The sequence below is a fragment of the Bombina bombina genome, chromosome 4 (assembly GCF_027579735.1).
Source record: "Bombina bombina isolate aBomBom1 chromosome 4, aBomBom1.pri, whole genome shotgun sequence".
Lineage (NCBI taxonomy): Eukaryota > Metazoa > Chordata > Amphibia > Anura > Bombinatoridae > Bombina > Bombina bombina.
In genome coordinates, this window is record NC_069502.1 from 276,968,863 (window position 1) to 276,983,638 (window position 14,776).

A 14,776-nucleotide genomic window follows, 5' to 3' on the forward strand; every position below is an offset into this window, starting at 1 on the left:
CTGGACGATATCTTAATCCAGGCGTCGACTTACCAACTAGCCAAGTCTCACATGGACTTAGTGTTGGCTTTTCTAAGATCTCACGGGTGGAAGGTGAACGTAAAAAAGAGTTCACTTATCCCTCTCACAAGAGTTCCATTCCTGGGAACTCTGATAGATTCGGTGGACATGAAAATTTTTCTGACGGAGGTCAGGAAATCAAAGATTTTATCCATCTGCCGAGCTCTTCGTTCCATTCCTCGGCCGTCAGTGGCTCAGTGTATGGAGGTAATCGGACTAATAGTAGCGGCAATGGACATAGTTCTGTTTGCTTGCTTGCATCTCAGACCACTGCAACTATGCATGCTCAAACAGTGGAATGGGGATTATGCAGATTTAGCTCCTCAGATAAATCTGGATCAAGAGACCAGAGACTCTCTTCTTTGGTGGTTGTCACAGGAGCATCTGTCCCAGGGAATGTGTTTCCGCAGGCCAGCGTGGGTCATAGTGACGACGGACGCCAGCCTTTTGGGCTGGGGTGCAGTCTGGAATTCCCTGAAAGCACAGGGTTTGTGGACTCAGGAGGAGGCTCTCCTCCCGATAAATATTCTAGAACTGAGAGCAATATTCAATGCGCTTCAGGCGTGGCCTCAGCTGGCTTCGGCCAGATTCATAAGATTCCAGTCGGACAATATCACGACTGTAGCATATATCAATCATCAGGGGGAACAAAGAGTTCTCTAGCGATGATAGAGGTTACCAAAATAATTCGATGGGCAGAGACTCACTCTTGCCATCTATCAGCAATCTATATCCCAGGAGTGGAGAACTGGGAAGCAGATTTTCTAAGTCGTCAGACTTTTCATCCGGGGGAGTGGGAACTCCATCCGGAGGTGTTTGCACAATTGATTCAGCAATGGGGCACACCAGAATTGGATCTGATGGCGTCTCGTCAGAACGCCAAACTTCCTTGTTACGGGTCCAGGTCAAGGGATCCTCAGGCAGTACTGATAGATGCTCTAGCAGTACCCTGGTCGTTCAACCTGGCTTATGTGTTTCCACCATTTCCTCTCCTTCCTCGTTTGATTGCCAGAATCCAACAGGAGAGAGCTTTGGTGATTTTGATAGCACCTGCGTGGCCACGCAGGACTTGGTATGCAGACCTGGTGGACATGTCATCTCTTCCACCATGGACTCTGCCACTGAGACAGGACCTTCTGATTCAAGGTCCATTCCAGCATCCAAATCTAGTTTCTCTGCGGCTGACTGCCTGGAGATTGAACGCTTGATTTTATCCAAGCGGGTATTCTCCGAGTCGGTCATAGATACCTTGATTCATGCTCGAAAGCCTGTCACTAGGAAAATGTATCATAAGATATGGCGTAAATATCTTTATTGGTGCGAATCCAAAGGCTACTCATGGAGTAAGATCAGGATTCCTAGGATTTTGTCCTTTCTCCAAGAAGGATTGGAGAAGGGGCTATCAGCTAGTTCCTTAAAGGGACAGATATGTGCTTTATCAATTTTATTGCACAAGCGTCTGGCAGATGTTCCAGACGTTCAGTCGTTCTGTCAGGCTTTAGTTAGAATCAAGCCTGTGTTTAAACCTGTTGCTTCGCAATGGAGTTTAAATTTAGTTCTTAAAGTTCTTCAAGGGGTTCCGTTTGAACCTATGCATTCCATAGATATTAAGCTTCTATCTTGGAAAGTTCTGTTTTTAGTTGCTATCTCTTTGGCTCGAAGAGTTTCTGAACTATCTGCATTGCAATGCGACTCACCTTATCTTGTTTTCCATGCTGATAAGGTGGTTTTGCGTACCAAACCTGGATTCCTTCCTAAGGTTGTTACTAATAGGAATATTAATCAGGAAATTCCTTCTCTATGTTCCTTCTTTGTGTCCTAATCCTTCCTCTAAGAAGGAGCGTCTGTTGCACAACTTGGACGTGGTTCGTGCTTTGAAGTTTTACTTGCAAGCGACCAAAGATTTTCGTCAAACATCTTCTTTGTTTGTTGTCTATTCTGGAAAACATAGAGGTCAAAAAGCTACGGCTACCTCTCTTTCTTTTTGGCTGAAAAGCATCATCCGTTTGGCATACAAGACTGCTAGACAGCAGCCTCCTGTAAGAATTACAGCTCACTCTACTAGAGCGGTGGCTTCCACATGGGCTTTTAAAAATGATGCTTCTGTTGAACAGATTTGTAAGGCTGCGACTTGGTCTTCGCTTCATACCTTTTCCAAATTTGATACTTTTGCTTCTTCGGAGGCTATTTTTGGGAGAAAAGATCTTCAAGCAGTGGTGCCTTCTGTTTAGCCATCTGTCTTGTCCCTCCCGTTCATCCGTGTCCTGTAGCTTTGGTATTGTATCCCACAAGTAAAGGATGAATCCGTGGACTCGTCATACCTTATAGAAGAAAAGTAAATTTATGCTTACCTAATAAATTAATTTCTTCTATGGTACGACGAGTCCACGGCCCGCCCTGTCATTTTAAGTCAGATTATATTTTTTGATTTTAAACTTCAGTCACCTCTGCACCTTTTAGTTTCTCCTTTTTCTTCCTGTACCTTCGGTCGAATGACTGGGGGGTGGAGATAAGGGAGGAGCTATATAGACAGCTCTGATGTGGTGCTCTTTGCCTCTTCCTGTTAGCAGGAGGATAATATTCTACATGTAAAGGATGAATCCGTGGACTCGTCGTACCATAGAAGAAATTAATTTATCAGGTAAGTATAAATTTACTTTTTAAATCAGAACAGTCACTAAAGGAAAAGATGAAGCTGAACCCCAAGTAAGGTGCTACAATTTTGAGCTCTGATAACTAACAGCACATCCAGAACCTCAGTGAAAACTGTGGAAGTAATAGCTATACCAAGCAGAAGAGCTACAAATTGATATTGTCCAGGAAGACAAAAACATAATTTATGCTTACCTGATAAATTTATTTCTCTTGTAGTGTATCCAGTCCACGGATCATCCATTACTTATGGAATATATTCTCCTTCCCAACAGGAAGCTGCAAGAGTCCACCCACAGCAAAGCTGCTATATAGCTCCTCCCCTAACTGCCATATTCAGTCATTCGACCGAAAACATGCAGAGAAAGGAAAAACCATAGGGTGCAGTGGTGATTGTAGTTCAAATGAAAAAATTACCTGCCTTAAAGTGACAGGGCGGGCCGTGGACTGGATACACTACAAGAGAAATAAATTTATCAGGTAAGCATAAATTATGTTTTCTCTTGTTAAGTGTATCCAGTTCACGGATCATCCATTACTTATGGAATACCAATACCAAAGCTAAAGTACACGGATGATGGGAGGGACAAGGCAGGTACTTAAACGGAAGTTACCACTGCCTGTAAAAAACCCTTTCTCAAAAAAATAGCCTCCGAAGAAGCAAGGTATCAAATTTGTTAAATTTGAAAAGTATGAAGCGCAGACCAAGACTCCGTCTTGTAAATCTGTTCAACAGAAGCCACATTTAAAAAAGGCCCAAGTGAAAACCACAGCTCTAGTAGAATGAGCTGTAATCCCTTCAGGAGGCTGCTGTCCAGCAGTCTCATAAGCTAAATGAATTATGCTTTTTAACCAAAAAGACAGAGAGGCTGCTGAAGTCTTTTGACCTCTCCTCTGTCCAGAATAGACAACAAACAAGGTGAACGTTTGATGAAAACTGTAGTAGCTTGTAAGTAAAACTTTAAAGCACAAACCACGTCCAATATTGTGTAATAGACGTTCCTTCTTTGAGGAAGGATTAGGATACAAGCATGGAACAACTATATCTTGAGTGATGTACTTGTTAGATACCACCTTAGGAAAAAACCCAGGTTGGTACGCAGGACTACCTTATCCGTACGAAGGACCAGATAAGGAGAATCACATTGTAACACAGATAACTTGGAGACTCTACGAGTCGAGGAATTAGCTACCCAAAAGGAACTTTCCAAGATAAAGATTGATATCTATGGAACAAAAAAGGTTCAAACGGAACTTCTTGAAGAACCTTAAGAATCAGGTTTAAGCTCCATGGCGGAGCAACAGTTTTAAACACAGGCTTGGATCTAACCAAAGCCTGACCAAATGCCTGAACGTCTAGAATACCTGCCAGACGCTTGTGCAAAAAAATAGACAGAGTAAAAATCTGTCCCCTTTTAAGGAATTAGCTGACAACCCTTTTCTCAAAAACATCTTGGAGAAAAGATAATATCCTGGGAATCCAGACTTTACTCCATGAGTAACCCTTGGATTCATAACAATCAGATATTTACACCATATCTATGTTCAATTTTCCTAGAGACAGGCTTTCATGTCTGTATTAAGGTATCAATGACTGACTCGGAGAAGCCATGCTTTGATAACATCAAGCGTTCAGTCTCCAGGCAGTCCATCTCAGATTGATTCTATTTAGATGGTTGAAAGGACCCTGAGGTAGAGAGACCTGTCTCAGAAGCAGAGACCGTGATGGAAAGGATGACATGTCCACCAGATCTGCATACCAGGTCCTGCGTGGCTACGCAGGCGCTGTCAAAAACACCAAAGCCCTCTCCTGCTTGGTCTTGACCTCCGGAGAAGAAATCCCACTCCCCCGGAAGAAAAGTCTGACGACTTAGAAAATCCACCTCCCAGTTCTCAACACCTGGGATATGGATAGCTGATAGACAAGAGTGAGTCTCTGTCCAGTGAATTATTGTAAGACTTCTAACATCGCTAGGGAACTTCTGTTCCCCCTTGATGGCTGATGTAAGCCACAGTCGTGTATATTGTCCGACTGAGTATGATGTACCTCAGAGTTGCTAACTGAGGCCAAGTCTGAAGAGCATGGAATATCACTCCCAGTTCCAGAATATTTATTAGAAGGAGGGTCTCCTCCTAAGTCCACTATCCCTGAGCCTTCAGGGAGTTCCAGACTGCATCCCAACCTAAAAGGCTGGCATCTATTGTAACAATTGTCCCATCTGACCTGCGGAAGGTCATACCCTTGGACAGATGGACCCGACATAGTCACCAGAGAAGAGAATCTCTGGTCTCTTGGTCCAGGTTTAACAGGGGGACAAATCTGTGTAATCCCCGTTCCTCTGACTGAGCATGCATAGTTGCAGCGGTCTGAAATGTAGACGTGCAAACGGTACTATGTCCCTTGCCGCTACCATTAAGCCGATTTCATTCATGTACTGAGCCACCGAAGGGCGCGGATGGGATGAAAAAAACACGGCAGAAATTTAGAAACTTTGACAACCTGGACTCCGTCAGGTAAATTTTCATTTCTACAGAATCTATCAGAGTCCCTAGGAGGGAAACCCTTGAGATTGGGGCTAGAGAACTCTTTCCTTGTTCACTTTCCACCCATGTGATCTCAGAAATGCCAGTACTACGTCCGTATGAGACTGGGCAATTTGGATGTTTGACACCTGTATCAGGATGTCGTCTAAATAAGGGGCTACTTCTATGCCCCGCGGTCTAAGGACCGCCAAAGCGACCCCAGAACCTCCATAAAGATTCTTGGGGCTGTAGATATCCCAAAGGAAAGAGCTACAAACTGGTAATGCCTGTCTAGAAAGGCAAACCTGAAAAACGATGGTGATCTTTATGCATCACAATGTGAGGATAAGCATCCTTCAAATCCATTGTAGTCCTCTATTGACTCTCCTAGATCATAGTTAAGATGGTACGAATAGTTTCCATCTTAAATGACGGAATTCTGAGGAATTTGTTTAAGATCTTTAGATCCAAAATAGGTCTGAAGGTTCCCTCTCCTTGGGAACCACAAACAGATTTGAGTAAAAACTCTGTCCCTGTTCCTCTCTTGGAACTGGATGGATCTCGTACACAATGTAAGAATGCCTCCTTCTTTATCTGGTTTGCAGATAATTGTGAAAGGCGAAATCTCCCCTTTTTTTGGGGGGGGGATCTTTGAAATCCAGAAGATATCTCTGGGATATAAATTCCAATGCCTAGGGATCCTGGGCATCTCTTGCCCACGCCTGGGCAAAGAATGAAAGTCTGCCCCCTATAGGATCCGTTACCGGATAGGGGTCCGTTCCTTCATGCTGCCTTAGAGGCAGCAGCAGGCTCCTTGGCCTGCTTATCTTTGTTCCAGGTCCGATTGTCTCCAGACCGCCTTGGACTGAGCAAAAATTCCCTCTTGTTTTGCCTTAGAGGAAGAGGATGCCACACCTGCCCTGAAGTTTTTAAAAGGTACGAAAATTATACTTTTTTTTTTTTTTTTTTGCCCTTGATTTAGACCTATCCTGAGGAAGGGCATGACCTTTTCCTCCAGTGATATAAGCAATAATCTCCTTCAAACCAGGCCCGAATAGGGTCTGCCCCTTGAAGGGAAGTTAAGTAGCTTATTTATTAAAGTCACGACAGCTGACCATGATATAAGCCATAGCGCTCTGCGCGCCAGTATAGTAAAAAACAGAATTCTTAGCCGTTAGTCTAGTCAAATGAACAAGGCATCAGAAAACAAAGGAATTGGCTAGCATAAGCTTGTCAAATATATTCATCCAATGGAGTCGCTTAACTGTAAAGCCTCATCAAGAGACTCAACCCAGAACGCTGCAGCAGCAGTGACAGAAGCAATGTATGCAAGGGGCTGCAGGATAAAACCCTGTTGAATAAACATTTTTTATCCATTGGATCTAAAAAGCACAACTGTCCTCGTCAGAGGTAGTGGTACGCTTAGCTAGAGTAGAAACTCTTCTCTCCACCTTAGAAACTGTCTGCCAGAAGTCCCGTGTGGTGGTAACTATTAGAAAACATTCTTCTAAAAAATAGGAGGGGAAGAGAACGGCACACCTGGTCTATCCCATTCCTTATTAAAAAAATTTTAGTAAACCTCTTTAGGTATTGGAAAAACATCAGTACACACCGGCACTGCATATTATTTATCCAGTCTACACAATTTCTCTGGCCCTGCGATTGTACACATTCATTCAGAGCAGCCAAAGCCTCCCTGAGCAACAAGTGGAGGTTCTCAAGCATAAATTTTAAATGTAGAAATATCAGAATCAGGTTAAATCATCTTCCCTGAGTCAAAAAAAATCACCCACAGACTAAGCATATTGTGAGGTAGTATCATACATGGTTCTTAAAGCGTCTGTATGCTCTGTATCTACCCCCAGAGCTAACTGCTTTCCTTTAATTTCAGGTAGTCTGACTAATACTGCTGCCAGAATATTATTCACCACCTTTGCCATGTCTTGTAAAATAAACGCTATGGGCGCCCTTGATGTACTTGGCGCCATTTGAGCGTGAGTCCCTGAAGCGGGAGTCGAAGGGTCTGACACGTGGGGAGAGTTAGTCGGCATAACTTTCCCCTCGACAGAATCCCCTGGTAAAAGAAACGCTATGGGTGCCCTTGATGTACTTGGCGCCATTTGAGCGTGAGACCCTAAAGCGGGAGTCAAAAGGTCTGACACGTGGGGAGAGTTAGTCGGCATAACTACCCCCACGACAGAATCCTCTGGTGATAATGTTTTTAAAGACAAAAAATGATCTTTATTGTTTAACATGAAATCAGTACATCTGGTACACATTCTAAGATGGGGTTCCACCATGGCTTTAAAACATAATGAACACAGAGCTTCCTCTATGTCAGACATGTTAGAACAGACTAGTAAGTTTGGAAAACACTTTAAATCAAGTTAACAAGCAAATATATAAAACGTTACTGTGCCTTTAAGAGAAACAAATTTTGTCAAAATTTGAAAAACAGTGAAAAAAAAGGCAGTAAAACAAACTAAATTTTTACAGTACATGTAATAAGGTAACAGAGCATTGCACCCACTTGCAAATGGATGATTAACCCCTTAATGCAAAAAACAGATAAAAAAAAAAAAAAAAAAAAATGACAGACGTTTTTAAAAACAGACACAACAAACTGCCACAGCCAACAGTGGGAAGCTTCAGTTAACTGTTTCTATGCAAAATTTAAGCCAGCCATGTGGAAAAAACTTAGGCCCCAATAAGTTTTATCACCAAACATATGTTAAAAAACGATTAAACATGCCAGCAAACGTTTTAAAACACATTTTTACAAGAGTATGTATCTCTATTAATAAGCCTGATACCAGTCGCTATCGCTGCATTTAAGGCTTTACTTACATTACTTCGGTATCAGCAGTATTTTCTTAGTCAATTCCATTCCTAGAAAAATATTTTACTGCACATACCTTATCTGCAGGAAAACCTGCACGCCATTCCCCCTCTGAAGTACCTCACTCCTCAGAATGTGTGAGAACAGCAAATGGATCTTAGTTACGTCTGCTAAGATCATAGAAAAACGCAGGCAGATTCTTCTTCCAAATACTGCCTGAGATAAACAGCACACTCCGGTGCCATTTAAAAATAACAAACTTTTGATTGAAGAATAAACTAAGTAGAAAGCACCACAGACTCTCACGACCTATCTATGTTGAGGCTTGCAAGAGAATGACTGAATATGGCAGTTAGGGGAGGAGCTATATAGCAGCTTTGCTGTGGGTGGACTCTTGCAGCTTCCTGTTGGGAAGGAGAATATATTCCATAAGTAATGGATGATCCGTGGACTGGATACACTTAACAAGAGAAACAAACTCATGATTTTTGGGGGGAACAGGAGTGTGAAGGTAAATATCCTTTAAGACTATGGTTGTCATAAACTGACCTGGCAGGACTAAAGGAAGTATTGACCTGATAATGCATGAGGGAACCCTCAAAAAACGTATTTAAAGATACCAGACCCAGAATGGGTCTGAAGGTACACTCCTTCTTGGGAACAATAAAGAGATAGGAAGAAAACTTCTTTCCCTGATATGGCAGGGAAGCAGGACTATCTCCCCCAATTTCTATAGCTCATGGATACACTGAAAGAAAGCCAACCTGTTTTCTGGCATTTTTGAAATATGGGACAGAAACCTCCCAGGAAGAGGACGAGATTGAAAACCTATTCTGTACCCTTTAGAAAAATCTTCATCACCCAAGTGTCCTCAACAGACTGAATGACTTCTGTATTTGATGCGGACCAAAAGGAGCAAAAACTATTGTTTGATTTGCCCTTGGATCTGGATTTCTTATCCTGGGGAAGAAAAGTTCCCTTGCCCCAGTAACACAGGTGCCTTGTGTGAGGCTTGAACTCACAAACATTAGATTATGAGACTGATGGGCTATCAACTGCGCTAAGAAGGCTGGAATGATAGATCCAAACCTGGCCCAAACAAGGTTTTTTTTTTCAATGGATAGGGATAAGAATCTGTACTTTGAAACTATGTCTGCAGACCAAGATTTCAAACACAAAACTCTTCTAGTAGGAACAGCTAGGTCAATAATTATTTGCATTGGTGCAAATTATTTCAATAAACGTATTTATACATACACACACTATCATGATACAATCATGTGGAGTAGTTGATACCTGGTTTGGCTATCCGGCAGAGGTGGCATTGTGTTTCAGCCTGGAAAAGGTTAATGTTAATTGCCTTTTTCTGTGTGTGAAATCTGCTTTCAGAAAAGCTGTAAGCTGAGACCCCCTCCTTCCCCCCCTCCTTAGCCTAGTGTAACTGTGTGTAGGAATGCAGTACGCTCCTCCCCTTGGAGACTGATAGTGGGAGCTAAGACTTGTTTGCATTAGCTGGACTCATAAATTATAACCAGGGTGTTGTCTTTGACAAGACAAAGAAAGTTTGGTTTAAATATGTAGCAGAAAGACTTTTGGGTAAAATTGTCCTGGGACCCAAACCACTAACATCAGGAACGTCATTCTCCACATATCTAAAGTAACTTGGTAATAAGTTAGATATTGTGTGTAATTCTTTTCATATCCCATTTTTTTTAAAGAATTGTAGCTTTGCAATTGTATGTTATTTTGAATGTCTTTATAATTTTTCACTGTGTAACCTGTATTGATATTTTGTTATTAAACACGTAGAAAATCTAATTCTGTCTTTTGGGCTCTAATATCCAAATTCACACTCCTGTTGAGGCAAGGTTAAAGGCACGTTACCTAATTGTTAATTAGAGCAGTGTGGACAGGATTTGGGGAGTAATGAGGTGTCCCATTTAAGGTCCTTTTGCAGAGTTGCAAGGTTAAGGGAACCAGAGCTATAATATATATATATATATATATATATATATATATATATATATATATATATATATATATATATATATACACACACACAGGGAGTGCAGAATTATTAGGGAAGTTGTATTTTTGAGGATTCATTTTATTATTGAACAACAACCATGTTCTCAATGAACCCAAAAAACTCATTAATATCAAAGCTGAATAGTTTTGGAAGTAATTTTTAGTTTGTTTTTAGTTATAGCTATTTTAGGGGGATATCTGTGTGTGCAGGTGACTATTACTGTGCATAATTATTAGGCAACTTAGCAAAAAACAAATATATATCCATTTCAATTATTTATTTTTACCAGTGAAACCAATATAACATCTCAACATTCACAAATATACATTTCTGTCATTCAAAAACAAAACAAAAACAAATCAGTGACCAATATAGCCACCTTTCTTTGCAAGGACACTCAAAAGCCTGCCATCCATGGATTCTGTCAGTGTTTTGATCTGTTCACCATCAACATTGCGTGCAGCAGTAACCACAGCCTCCCAGACACTGTTCAGAGAGGTGTACTGTTTTCCCTCCTTGTAAATCTCACATTTGATGATGGACCACAGGTTCTCAATGGGGTTCAGATCAGGTGAACAAGGATGCCATGTCATTAGATTTTCTTCTTTTATACCCTTTCTTGCCACCCATGCTGTGGAGTACTTGGACGCGTGTGATGGAGCATTGTCCTGCATGAAAATCATGTTTTTCTTGAAGGATGCAGACTTCTTCCTGTACCACTGCTTGAAGAAGGTGTCTTCCAGAAACTGGCAGTAGGACTGGGAGTTGAGCTTGACTCCATCCTCAACCCGAAAAGGCCCCACAAGCTCATCTTTGATGATACCAGCCCAAACCAGTACTCCACCTCCACCTTGCTGGCGTCTGAGTCGGACTGGAGCTCTCTGCCCTTTACCAATCCAGCCACGGGCCCATCCATCTGGCCCATCAAGACTCACTCTCATTTCATCAGTCCATAAAACCTTAGAAAAATCAGTCTTGAGATATTTCTTGGCCCAGTCTTGACGTTTCAGCTTGTGTGTCTTGTTCAGTGGTGGTCGTCTTTCAGCCTTTCTTACCTTGGCCATGTCTCTGAGTATTGCACACCTTGTGCTTTTGGGCACTCCAGTGATGTTGCAGCTCTGAAATATGGCCAAACTGGTGGCATCTTGGCAGCTGCACGCTTGACTTTTCTCAGTTCATGGGCAGTTATTTTGCGCCTTGGTTTTTCCACACACTTCTTGCGACCCTGTTGACTATTTTGAATGAAACGCTTGATTGTTCGATGATCACGCTTCAGAAGCTTTGCAATTTTAAGAGTGCTGAATCCCTCTGCAAGATATCTCACTATTTTTGACTTTTCTGAGCCTGTCAAGTCCTTCTTTTGACCCATTTTGCCAAAGGAAAGGAAGTTGCCTAATAATTATGCACACCTGATATAGGGTGTTGATGTCATTAGACCACACCCCTTCTCATTACAGAGATGCACATCACCTAATATGCTTAATTGGTAGTAGGCTTTCGAGCCTATACAGCTTGGAGTAAGACAACATGCATAAAGAGGATGATGTGGTCAAAATACTCATTTGCCTAATAATTCTGCACTCCCTGTATATATATATATATATTATTATTATTATTATTTTTTCTAATTTGGGTTTTCTGTATTTGGTTATGTTGCACATAAAATGTGCCCACCACTAGTTGGTAGAGTCAATCTGAACTTGTTATTTAAGTAGACAACACTTGACACTATCATTATGTTAGCAAAATATCCATTGTTTTGCAGTTCCTTATCAATTCTGGTAAGTTCATTTAGGGACGAATATGAGCAGAGCTAGTCTTCTAAAGTTTGCAGTCTGCACTTAAAGTTCTCAGAAATGGAAATCCCACAATTTCACACTTAAATGTTTTGTTTATTTTTAAATAACGTTGCACTGATTTTCAGACTCCTAACCAAGCCCAAAGTTTTAGTAGTATACTGATGTATATCTACTCCAGCTTGCTCCTGTTTGTGTAAAGAGTCTTTTCATATGCAGAGGAAGGGGGACGTTTTTTTTCTCTTTTTTGCTATAGAACCACTTGCAGTGGGTGTTCCAGCTAATCTTTTCAACAGTGCTAAACTGGGAGCTTCTAAGTACATTTTTAAACGGTTTTATACTGGATTTTTATATCAGAATCTGTGCATATTATTCTTTATAGTAGTGTCTATTACATGCAGTTAAATGAAAATTGGTGTATACTGTCCCTTTAAGTATTCTAAACATATTTTTATGAGCAGATTTTGCTTTTCACATTTATCATCTACTGACTACTTTCTCACATAAGCGCTAGCATAGAAATAAACAAAATAGGCAGTTTTGTTTTTAAGAAGTACACTTTATTAGAAAGGGTCATTTCATTTACTCAATTTCACACAAACCCCATCCATGTGTGAGACTTTTTTTTACTATTTGACTGAGCATTTGTCAGCTCCATAGATGCCACATGTGTTTGGATAGGCAGTAAGGCACTGCAGGAATATGCTTACCATCAGGAGTTCTCTAAATTTATCACAACGTGGATATTAGGATACCTACTTGTAACCCAACTCCTGAAGCAAATGATGTCCCAGAAGTCAGTAAAGGACGTGTGTGCAATACAAAGATGGCAGATGTATAACATATTCAACACCTTGCCACAACCTCCATTTCTAATTTAAACAATGTTTTTTAAGATCAGGTTTAAAATTATATCACACATTAGAAGCAAACATGCTGCATTGTATAATGAAACCCAAGTATTTTGTTTTAAATGTACATACTTTCAGTTTCCTACCAATTCTTACAGACAACTGCATCTATAGTAGCATCACTACATTAAAAGATTGATATTATGTGCTGGTTTGCCACGCTGCCCTTTAACGGACAGAAAATGTCATAGCAACTGCAAATTTATTGTTCCCCTTTATACCTTGGTGGTTTATTCATCTTGAAATAATAACAATGGATCAAGAACTCCTATACTGCAAACAATTCATATCTCGTGTCTGTTCCTTGAGACACTCATTATAGGCAATAGCCAGAATGTGTAAGAATAATTAATGAGCTAAAAAGCATTTATGTGCACAACTAGAACTCTATGCAAATTAGCTTCTGATCCTTCACTTCGCTAGGCTGGGGCCTTGCTAAATAAAAAAAAAAATAATCAAAATTTAGAATTACTGCTATAAAAATAAAATTTAACTGCTGTCATATATCGTGTCCCATAATTATACTGCAAGATATTCATTTTTTATGGTTTGATATTATTATAACTCAAGTTCTTTTTTTTCCTTTTCTTTTTTTTAGCCACAGAAAGGTTAAAAAAGTAAAAAGAGTAATGCACATGGCAAGTAACAAAGAAAGCAGCATGTTTTACTCAGTTAAAGGGACATAATACCCAAATGTTGAATCATTTGAAAGTGATGCAGTATAGCTGTAAAAAGCTGATAAGAAAATATCATATGAACATCTCTATTTAAAAAGGAAGATATTGTATCTTAACATTTCCTCAGTAGCCACACCCAATTGCAAATACACTTTAAACAGCCAATCAGGGTGCTAGTGTCGGGACTTACATGTGATGGTGTATCTGGTATGTGCAGGCACAGTCACTGTATTTACATGCTCCGTTTAAAGAAATTCACCTTGAGAGCTCTATGAGATCTCAGTAACGCAAAGTACTGATGAAGCGGATTGGCTGTTTTTTTCATTGTCTATTTGACAGTTAGGAGTAGCTCTGGATCACAGAGATCTTACTCTGGTGGGCTAAAGAAATTCTGAGGTAAAATATCTTCCTTTTCTAGACAAAGATATTCAGGTGTATTTTCTTGTCAGCTTTTTACAGTTATGCTGCATCACTTATAAGTTATTAAGCATATGAGTATCATGTCCCTTTAAGAGGAAGCCTGGCAGGCTCTCTGACAATTAAAATGTTAAAAAAAAAAAAAGTTGGAAGAGCACATTTTTTTTTAGGAGTAGCTCTGGGTCACAGAAATCTTACTCTGGTGGCCTAAATAAATTCTGAGGTAAATATCTTCCTTTTCTAGACAAAGGTATTCAGGTGTATTTTCTTTTCAGCTTTTTACAGTTATGCTGCATCACTTATAAATTAAGCATATGAGTATCATGTCCCTTTAAGAGGAAGCCTGGCAGGCTCTCTGGCAACTAAAATGTTATAAAAAAAAAAAAAACTGAGTTGGAAGAGCACATTTTTTTTTTCATTTCATTTTTTTCTGTTTTCATTTTTAAATAGGATCCAATCACTTCTAAAAAGTTAAATAAACAATTTATCAAATATATACATTAAAAAGAGAAAACTATTTAAAGTTTATATAAAGTAAAAACCATTTCTTCAAATAAAAAGTGACAAGAATTTCTTTGTACAATAACATTATAAGAAGGGAAAAAAAAAATATTGACAAACATGAAATCTTGAAAACCTAAAGTATCAAGCATAGGTTTCAAAATACAAATCTGACAGAAATCAGCTTTGGTTTATTTTAACTAAACTGACAATAAGATAATTTGGGAAACCAGAAGTCTGCCTTTAATCCACACAGTCATATTTTATTTAATTCACACATAGTTTTCCAATTTCCAGATTAAAATAAATGGATGATTTTTTTGGTCAGAATAACCAGCCACTTGTTATTCCTTATAAATTGCAGGTTCCAC